This window comes from Haemaphysalis longicornis, unplaced genomic scaffold (genome assembly GCF_048455015.1).
Source record: "Haemaphysalis longicornis isolate Haplotype H1 unplaced genomic scaffold, Haemaphysalis longicornis Haplotype H1 scaffold_61, whole genome shotgun sequence".
NCBI classification, from domain to species: domain Eukaryota; kingdom Metazoa; phylum Arthropoda; class Arachnida; order Ixodida; family Ixodidae; genus Haemaphysalis; species Haemaphysalis longicornis.
Genome location: NW_027526409.1, coordinates 1,084,115 through 1,094,941, shown reverse-complemented (window position 1 = coordinate 1,094,941; position 10,827 = coordinate 1,084,115). Strand labels below are relative to the sequence as shown.

The window sequence follows — 10,827 nt, the reverse complement described above, 5'->3', positions numbered from 1 at the left end:
GAAGATTGCCATCAGACGTGGAGTGGTGGCCGGTGACCGGTGTCATCGCCTCAATCTCGCGGCGGACAATGCGAGTCAATGCGTCCGCAGTTGTCTCCGAGGGTGGTTGACCGGAAGGAGCAAACGGTCCCTGACACGAAGAAGTGGCGGTGGTATTTGGAAGGCGATTGAAGTGTTGTGTAACTCGACGGCTTTTGGCCTGCTCGAAACGCTTGCACTCACTCAGAATTGAGTTTACGGTAGAGCAGTCCTTGCACATGAGCAGATTAAAGGCATCGTCAGCTATGCCTTTCAATATGTGGTCGACTTTATCTTGCTCGGGCATCTCAGCATGAACTTTGTGGCAAAGGGCCAGTACGTCTACGATGTAGCTGACGTACGGCTCCGTCGACATCTGCGCTCGCGACGCAAGCTCTTTTTTCGCCGCGAGCTGGCGCCCAGCAGGCTTGCCAAAAATTGTTATCATCTCCATCTTGCAGCTATCCTAGCTAGTAAGTCTGGCTGTGTGGTTTCATGCAACGTCTGCGCCGAACCTTTCAGGTGTAACCCGAGGTTCGCCAGCATAATAGTGGGATCCCAGCGGTTGTGGGCACTCACACGCTCGTCGACATCACCGGTACCGTAGAAGAAACAGGGATCTCGAGGCTGGCTCACGATGACCAGTGGCGTAGCGGCGCTCGTTGCTTCAGTAGGCGGTGCAATTATGGGGCCTCGAAGATGACGCTCGCTTCGGATATCCGTGATCAGCACCTCCGAGTCAGCCGTGTCCCCGGCTCACTCGTGCCAAGGAAGGGGTGAGGAAGAGCAGGACGAGGCTGATGCAGCACTCTCCATCAAACAATACAAGGTAAAGCTGTGTTTACAATGGTGTATTTACGATATTCATTCAGATGCTAGTTATAACAAACCACGATGGAAGAGAGCATTGCGCAAGTCAGGGAACGGACGCGCTTCACCGTCACCGTCCTCTTCATCTCTGTTCGTGATGATAATCCCGGCTAGCACAGTGCATGGATGCCGTCCTATTTGTGGGGAATTTAATTATTGTCCCGTAACAATATATATATATATATATATATATATATATATATATATATATATATATATATATATATATATTGTAAGAGACCTGCAAGGAGACGTTACGTCGAAAGTAGAAAGCGGGGCCAAGAAAGCTGCGCAGGGTCTACTGTTGCTGCGGGCCTGGAAAGCTAGTGACTGCGCTAATCTTCTCAGGGTGGGGCCTGTCACCTTCTTTGTTCCCAACATGGCCAAGGACATTGATGGTCTTGGTGGCAAAATGACATTTTTTGTTGAGCTGTAGGCCGGCGTTAGTGAGACAGGTCAGCACTTCACGCAGCCGATTCAGGTCCTAACAGAAGGTAGACGAGACGACAACCCTGTCGAAAACGCCGCGTTTTCCAGCATTCGGAGAGCGTTGAAATACTCTGGAACCAAAAACACTAGAAAACGCCTAACTGGATGGCAGCAACGTGGGGACCGCGTTTTCCATCTTTAGGAGAGCAATGGAATACGCCGGAGACAACGGAAAAGACTGAAAAACGCCGAGCTAAATGAGAGCAAACTGGGGAGCCTGCTGGAAAGCATCGACTAACACGGATCGGTGCCTCCGGGGAGTAAGCTTTAGCCAGGGCGAAAGGGATAGCACGAACGGTATGGTAGTCTCATGCGCTGCTCGGCTGGACACGTGAATGCCGCGCGGCGGATCCGTGGTCGACTGGTGGTATTTCAGCGGCGCGATCGACGCAGATGCTCCGAAACTTTGTGTTTGCGGTCCATGCGGTGCCACAGGCTTACATTTTTAACGTGCGTTGTACGGAAAGAATGCTCCGTACGAGTGACGATTATCTCTTTCAATTGCATTGCAAGCGTCTATCGTAATGAAAGTGCATTGTATTGCTGCTATTAGCATTCCGACCGCGTTTTAAAAAACATTTGCTACAAATTTGCAGGAAACAGCGCAAATTTAAATTTATTGATTTATTGATCCCTCAAAGGTCCCATTGGGACATTACATGAGAGGTGGGCATGACACGGCTCTTGAATGAAGGGTAACAACATGGTAACGGCTACAGACGATTTACAGTGATTATGACGGCACTTCTATATAAGGAGTGGGTATGGTACAGTAGTAGAAAGCAGGGTTACAACAACGTAGCGACAGCAACAGAATGGGTGCACTAATTATTAGGGGCACTTCTTCGATGGCGTGCTTGACTGGGGATGGGTCAATGATGGTAGCAACTGCAGCAGGTAGGTAATTCCAGTCTCGGGATGTGCGTCTGAAAAATGATTGTTGGAATGTATCAGTATGGGCACGTTTCGGATAGACAGCGTTGGTGTGACTGACTAGCACGGGAGATACGGTGGGCTAGTCGGATGTGCTGATTTCTAAGTTGCGAGTGGAACAATTTGTTGTAAAGACACCGTCTAGCTATTTTGCTGCGAGATCGATGTGTAGGAAGGTTAAGTTCTGCTTTTAATGCTGACGCGCTTGAATAGTGGGAGTAATCAGACAAAACAAATCGAGCGGCGGGATTTTGGACATATTCAATAGTGTTGATCAAATAAGTTTGGTAAGGATAAAAAAAAGCGTTTGTATATTCTAATTTAGGCCACACAAAAGTTACGTATGCAAGTAGTTTTAGTGAGGGAGTGCTAGGCCAAGATTACGGCGTAGGTAGCCAAGAGCACGGAGCCGAGTCCGTTATGGGGTTAATGTGACAGGACCAGTTTAGGTCGTGGGATATATGGACACCTAAGTATTTAACCGAGTCAGCAGAAGCAATAGAAGTGTTCTTAATAGTATACCTAGGCTGCACAGAATTGCGGCGGCGTTGGAAAGAAACGTGCACCGTTTTTTGGATATTTAAAGACATCAGCCAGGTATTGCACCAATCCTGCACGCAAAAAACGCCTTCTTGTAGTGCGGACATGTCACAGCTACTACTTATAGGGCGATAAATGACACAGTCGTCAGCGAAAAGAAGGACGTTGGACGTAAGATTTATGGGGTAATGTTACGATAATTTTGAAACATCTAAGCTTAGCCCGCTAACCAAACAAATGGATGAATAACCTTCACAAATACATGGGGCAGTGGGAGGGAATTGCAGTTGAATATATTCTACCACAAACAATCTGTGATAAAAGACTCAGGCAATAAGGGTAGCCCACTGGCAAAACGGACGCATAAAGGACAAGGGAGACGTGTTTTTTAAGGATGGTAATTATTGTCGGTTTCGTTTGGACCTGTATTTTTGGGTGTCTTTGAGAGCCCCATTGTTTCAATCTGCGTGCTATTTTTTTTTTTTCTAAGGAGTAAACTTTTTATTTTAGCGCGAATCATGTGTCCAATCAAGTTTGACTAGTGAAAATTAGTTTTAAAACCTGCTATCCCAGTTGCCGCTGCCTCTGTGAAAAGAAAAAAAATGGCGCTACTGAACCCATTGCAATACCAAGACACATTAAAAAAAGGATGAGCGTAGAAAGAAAGAAAACGCGCGCCTTCGCTATAGCCCGTCCGTTCGGAAGAAAGTTCGGGGATGCATCGTCCTGTCGCGCGACAGCACTCGTGTGGTGGGGGAGCCCACAATAATAGGAAATGAGAAGGGTAAGAAGAGGTCGCAGAACAAGTTCTTGTGGTTGGCCGGACACACTTTGTTCCCTCCTGCTTTTCGTCTTTCGGTCAAAATTCGGTGGTGGCTGCGAGGATTAGTGGCTCGTCCACATTTTACATCCAGGCTGTGCCTACTTGAAGTTAAGCGTAACGTTTTGCAAAAACGTGCATCTTACGTCTCCGGGAAGTATCAGCACCAACATGGAAAGCTACGGAAGCTGTGATAAAAGCAAGAACAGTGGTCCGTATTCCAAGCATCCCGAAGTGAGGACTCCTCTAGCGACGACAAACCGTAGTGCTTGTAATTATTGGCACTTTAATGCGAGTGAATACAACGAATCTCACAGGCAGCGTGATTCGGAATACGTGCGATATGCTTCGAAAACCGAATGAAATCGCAGTGACCCCTGCGTGATTTTGGAAGGTATCGTGCGTGCGTACTCTTCGATATAGTGCTGCGCCAGAGACGTGCGCTTTTCACTACAGGGTGCCCTTCCAGGGGTGCTATTCTAGAAGGCCAGAGTTTGAGGAAAACTCAGGCAAGGCGGAGGTGTGGTAATAATAAGCTTACGATAATATTTTGGGGCACGGGGTTAAAACGCTTTAAAATGCGATTCATGCCATTTGTTGAATATTGAGGGGACATAATCGGTCCATGGCAGCGCGCGCCAAGGATGCACCTCTAGGGCGTGGCGCATCTTTCAGTGATTTCTCCCGCTCCACCGCTACACTCGTGGCTGCAGGGGGCGAGCACACCCAACTAATTTATTTTATTATACTTTTAGTTTATTAATCTGCATTTCATAAAAGGTTCATTTTATTTTTTGTTCCGGGCGTTCATATGAGCTTTTTGTTTGAAATGTTTCGTCCTGAGAAGTGGTTTTTGCCTTTGGTGGCAGACAGTGCAATCATGTGACTATAGCCAACGGGAAAAAAAAAGACAGCGGGTGATAGAAGCGCGGAACATTCAAAATAGTTGACGCTCGTATTACGTTATCGAAACCTTCCGCTTCTCGACACAAAATTTCCTCGGCGTGGTGCAGTCTGCTTACGTGCTTTTAAGGGGAAACGTATTAGCATCTTCTTCTCCAGTACGTTGTACTTGCGCCTTTTTCCTCGCTTTCGTCAGTTTGTCTTTTGGCCCGGATTACTTTAAACGGCTTTGTTTCTGCTATTACGTGTTTGCGCCAGTTTCTTCTCTTTCATTTGTTCGTCTTAGTGTGCAAGAAGACTGGAACACGCCACAGCCTCCCTAGAAACGGGTTTCGGAGAGGGTGGTGTGAACCTGTTCTACTCCCCTGACATCACATTCAGGCTTCACGATAAAAGAGCTGGGTTATCTCAACGCTCGTATTTGCGTTCCTATCGGATTCACCCCTTCGAATAAACCACCTTAACCGGCTATCAATGCGCCGACTGTCTCCTTGACAGTAAGGCAATACGTATCAGCTATCCTGCCAGCACTCTGTGCCTGTCAGTTACGTTTTCACAAGAGATGCGCGTCACGTATCCCCTTGAGGGAGACTCTCTGCCACGCTGATTATAAACAAAACGCACGGTCATGCAACGCTTCGTTAAGAAGTGTTTTGCGAGCAGACGATAACTGAAACACACGCTTCGGCTGCAGACAGACGCACGAAACAACCTGCGGAAGCCAAGCTCGCCAAACCGCCTAAAAGAAATTCGAGGTCTGCAAAACACGTCTCCACTGACTATATTCCGCACACATCCGCTGACGGTCGACTGGTGCGGTCGCCACCAACGCTTCTGTAGATAGAAGCTGCCCGTCGCGTAAAACCGCAGCGCACACCACACTTGCTCCTCGATGGTGATGGAGCGAAATCCGCCTCTAAGTATTTGCAAACGGGGGTCTGTCACCAGACGACTGCACAACCAATGCACAGCACTTTTCTAAAGATAAAAACGGGCTCGAAATTCCTGCTTCGTGTAAACGACCTGTCGGAGTAGAAATATGCCTGCTACGGCAAGCACAAAAATAAACCACGGTGCTGCAGCGGCCACCACGGGCGTCCCGTGTTCAACTCGGACGCGCAAAACCATGCTCGAGTTTCCTCCGAGTTCTAATGTCAGCCAAACACACCCAGCCCATTCGTGGCCACTGCGTAACAACCGAAGCCACACCCACCCACAGCGTCCACTTTGTGTGGGCGTAGCATCGTAGCCACGAAGTCGTCACTTGATGCCCGCTAGCAGCGACAAGAATCTAGCAGAAAACGAAAATGAAGTCCCCAAGCCACCGTCAGCCAATGATGCCACAGTTGCGGGGGTGTTCGGTCCTAAATGAAGTTTACTATTGTACGAGCGACAGGAGTGGCCAAGATGACACGAATTTCCCACGGGAGCCTTCTACATACACCGTGAAAACATTGTCGGTGGCAAATGACGGAACTTCAACATCCAAAACGCACTCGACAATGCTCAAAAACGCTCTTGACACGGGACGATTTCTGATAAGCGCCCGCCGTGCCCACTCAAGCAAGCCGTAAACAAAAGCCATATTTTGATGGCCGGGAGCAGGGCGCGTTCCGTTTGCTACAATGGATCCCTTTGATTACTTCGTTTGTGCTTGCGCAGAGCTGCACTGGGACTGGCCTCAGGCCACGTAGCAAACATAATTCAGTGGAAGAGCAGAACACCGAGAAAACCGCACCGCCCCACGGCGCGCGTGACCAATCGCCACGATGGGGATTTCAAAGTAGCAGTGGGGTTATCTAGTTTATGCTGGGGAATGAGCACTGCAGAGCGACTGCAGATGGGACTGCATGCGGGAGATAGCACAAGCCGTAGTTTATCAACGTAAGAGGCCCCAATACAGCGCGCTGAATATTTCAGGCGTGCTGCGTGCGATTCCGATGCGTTTCGCTCGAGGTGTATCCACGATCAATACTTCGACAACGCAAGCAGTTGTGAAGGTCGAAAGGTGTGGCGGTCAGGTATAAGGCCTGGACGTTCATCTTGCTGACACCGCCGAAATATATATATATACAAGGGAAGAAAAACTTCGAACAAGGTAAAAGCACGATTGTAGCCGACGTTTCAGCAAAGAGAACTTGCTTTCCTCAGGAAAGCAAGTTCTTGCCCTCAGGAAAGCAAGTTCTCTTTGCTGAAACGTAGGCCACAATCGTGCTTTTACCTTGTTCGAAGTTTTTCTGCACTTGTGTTCTCTACCATCTTCAAAGTTTTACTACTCCCTATATATATATATATATATATATATATATATATATATATATATATATATATATATATATATATATATATATATATATATATATATATATATATATATATATAGTTGGTAGCCAGCGCCACTCGGACTACTCGGGGTTAAGGGGAACTTCTTTTTAACCCCCGGGCCGTGACTGGAGTGTCTACGACATGTCGAGAGTGGTCGACCAGCGTTGAACCCTCTTAAGCTCCCTTTGGCACCAAGACTGCCAGAACAGAGGCCCTCGCTAAGCATGTAGCGAATCAGAAAATGGGAAATGAGGGGCTCTGTGAAATAAGACAGAAAATAAGGGTTGGCAGTCAACGAACATAACTTAACATAAATACCCGAGAAAGTGCTGGGGAAACAGCCCCGCCGGTAGCGTAGTGGTCAACGCACCAGACCGGCATTCTGGAGGTCGTGGGTTCGGATCCCACCCGGCGGGCATTTTTTCACCACTTTCTTATCGACTCAAAAAATTCTTCATCTCTTTCTATGACCCACCACAACCTCCCCTTTGCTTTCCGAGGTTTTCTTGACTGCCAATATATATATATATATATATATATATATATATATATACATATATATATATATACATTGTAAGGAAGACCATCGCCAACACCATACTCGTTTAAATAATGTAGGAGCGTGGACAGCACTGGTCATTCGCAATACGTGGGTATGTGACACAGAAGCCACACATGGAAGAGGCACCAACTCGTGGATGTCCCATCGCCATCGCTGGGACGAAGAAGAAGTCTCGTCTCGTTGGCTCTCCGTCTCGAATTGCTGGTCAGCGCGACTTGGTGCTTCGGTGCTACCGCTGCTGCTGGTGCGGCTGAAGAATAAAGCCTGAAAACCCTCTTATAGTTTTGGTGGAGGTGCAACGATCTTCGTTCTCTTACGCTGGAGCTCCGCAACCGGACACTCGACCCTCCCAGCATGTCTCGCAACGATGACCCCCGGCCTGCCCCAACACCCATCGTCTGCGCGGGTGCAATTCGTGAGCGGGACCCTCCCTCATTCAACGGCACCGACGAGAAAGACGCAGAGGACTGGCTTGCTACTTTTGAAAGAGTGAGTATCCATAACCACTGGGACGACCGCCTCAAGCTGAATAATGTCGAATTTTCCTTGACTGGGCTCGCAGAGCAATGGTTCTGGAACAACGCGGCACGTCTTAACACGTGGCCTGAGTTTAAAGACGACTTCATAAAATCATTCGGTCGCCCCGCTGCTCGAAAACTCCTCTCAGAGCAGCGTTTGCGTGAGCGGGCACAGAAAAGGGGTGAAAACTTCACTTCTTACATTGAGGATGTTGTCGCCCTGTGCCGTAAGATTGACAGTGCCATGCCCGAACCAGAAAGGATAAAACACATTCTGAAAGGCATAGACGACGATGCCTTCCATATGCTGTTGGCGAAAAACCCCCAAACTGTGGCCGAGGTCGTTACTATTTGTCAGAGTTACGACGAGTTGCGGAAGCAAAGGGCTCTCACTCGGCGACCCCTCGCAGAAAATCAGTTTGTCTCCAGCTTGGCCGCTGATGACGGCGACGGTACCTTGTTGCAACGGATCCAGCAGTTTGTGCGAGAGGAAGTGGCTCGGCAGTTGTCCATCATCAACTATGTGCCCGAGCAAAAATCTTCTCTCAGCCCTGAACTCAGGACCGTTATCCAGCAGCAAGTCGCTGACTCCCTCCCAGCTGCACTGCCGTCAAGCCCCGTTGTTGCCCCTGTGCCCTATACCGCCACCATACCCCAAGCTCCAGCGACTTCAACCCTGCCTTATGCAGACTCTATGCACCCCGTGACGATGGCCGCTCCAATACACTTTGCCGACTCTATCCCTCAACGACCTTACGCTGAAGTCGCTGCCAGGTACATGCCTCGGAGCCCCGTCGTTTTCCCCACCAGCCGGCCTTTACGTCCGCCGGTGTTGTCTGGTCCCTCGCTCACCAACCCTTGGAGGACGCTGGACAATCGCCCAATTTGCTTTGCCTGTAGGGCTCCTGGACACGTGGCACGCTATTGCCGCCGCGCCACGGTGACAGGACGCAACCCTGCCGCAGCTTCTTCCTACGCCCATTCCCCACTCATGCAGGAAGCCACCGCGTATTCGCCGCTGACGTCTATGCCGCCCGATAGTCGTGACTTCGGAAGCCGTCGGTCTTCATCTCCGCGACGCCGCTCACTATCTCCCATGCGTCGTCGTCCTGTTCCAACGGAAGCGGAAAACTAGGCGCCGCAGTTCCGGAGGCAAGAACTGCGCCGTCGTCGATCTGCCCAAGGCCTCCTCCCTCTCCCGCAAACGTCATTCGTATTACCATAGATGGCGCTGAAGTCGATACTGGAGCCGCCGTTTCTGTCATGGACGCCAAACTTTGCCGCCGCTTGAAGAAGGTTAGGACGCCGCATCTTGGATTCTCATTACGGACTGCTACGGCTCATCCCATTGATCCAACTGGCATGTGCACTGCCCGTGTCGTTATTCAGGACGTCATGTATGCTGTTCAGTTCGTTGTCCTGCCTTCCTGTTCCCATGATGTCATACTGGGGTGGGACTTCCTTTCTGAACATAGAGCTGTCATCGACTGTGGCCGTGCCGAAGTAGAGCTCTTCCCGTTCATGGATCAAACCACCGGTGAACCGCCCGCTCCTTCTGCCATCAAACTGGTCCTCACGGAAGAAGTTAGCATTCCTCCTCATTCTGCCGTGCTAGCTTCTTTATCCTGCCCACTTCTGTCCAATGCGACAGTACTCTTTACGCCTTCTGACCTGTTTCACCAGCGACGTTGTCTTCGGCTTCCTTTCTCCCTGCTTCCCATTCGTAACTGCCAAACTACACTTCTCCTTTCCAACTACGGGTCGTGTCCGTGCACCTTGCAACGCGGAGAGTGCGTCGGCCATGTCGAGACCATTCATTCTGTTGTCGCTGTGGCTGTGCCCGACGATTCAACCCCGCTTGAAATCAGTGGACTGTGTGCTCCTTCAACAGCAAAATCCTCCCCATCTGCAGACGTCTTCCTTCGCGCCATTGATGCCGACCTTTCACCGTCCCAACGAGACCAGCTTCTCGCACTGCTGAACCGATTTCGGACGTCTTTTGATTCTGTCCAGGCTGGTCTGGGACGTACCACCACAGTCGCACACACCATCGATACCGGTGGTCACGCACCCTTACGGCAACGTCCCTACCGTGTCTCCGCCACTGAACGCCGCGTAATCGATGAACAAGTCGAGGACATGCTCCAACGCGGTGTGATTCGACCCTCCACCAGTCCATGGGCATCGCCGGTAGTACTTGTCAAGAAGAAGGACGGCTCTATTCGGTTTTGCGTCGATTACCGCCGGCTCAACAAGATAACTTGCAAAGACGTATATCCGTTGCCGCGAATTGATGACGCCCTTGATTGTCTACAAGGCGCAGAGTTCCTTTCCTCCATTGATTTGCGCTCGGGTTATTGGCAGGTTCCCATGGCAGAGGCTGATCGTGCAAAAGCGGCCTTTATTACTCCTGACGGCCTGTACGAGTTTAACGTTATGCCGTTTGGCCTCTGCAATGCGCCTGCAACCTTCGAGCGGATGATGGATAATATTCTCCGTGGACTCAAATGGCAGACGTGCCTTTGTTACCTCGATGATATTGTGATCTTCTCTCCCGATTATTCGACGCACCTGATTCGACTTGAGCAGATTTTGACGTGCTTGACGACCGCAGGCCTTCAGCTCAACCTGAAGAAGTGCCGTTTTGCTGCCCGAGAGCTTACTATCCTTGGCCACGTTGTCTCTAAAGCTGGTGTCCTGCCCGATCCTGCCAAGTTACGTGCTGTGGCGGAATTTCCCAAGCCGACAACTGTGAAGGCCCTCCGCAGCTTCATTGGGCTGTGTTCATACTTTCGCCGATTCGTTCGCAACTTTGCATCTCTCATCGCGCCTTTGACAAAGCTCCTCAG

General features: G+C 49.8%; 1 non-coding gene across 1 annotated transcript; it reads left to right on the top strand.

Annotated features, from left to right (window-relative positions):
• The first annotated feature begins 7,241 nt into the window (after nt 1-7,241).
• Trnaa-ggc (transfer RNA alanine (anticodon GGC)) lies at nt 7,242-7,314 on the top strand. The gene has a single exon. It is a non-coding gene; the product is annotated as a tRNA-Ala (tRNA).
• The last annotated feature ends 3,513 nt before the right edge of the window (nt 7,315-10,827 follow it).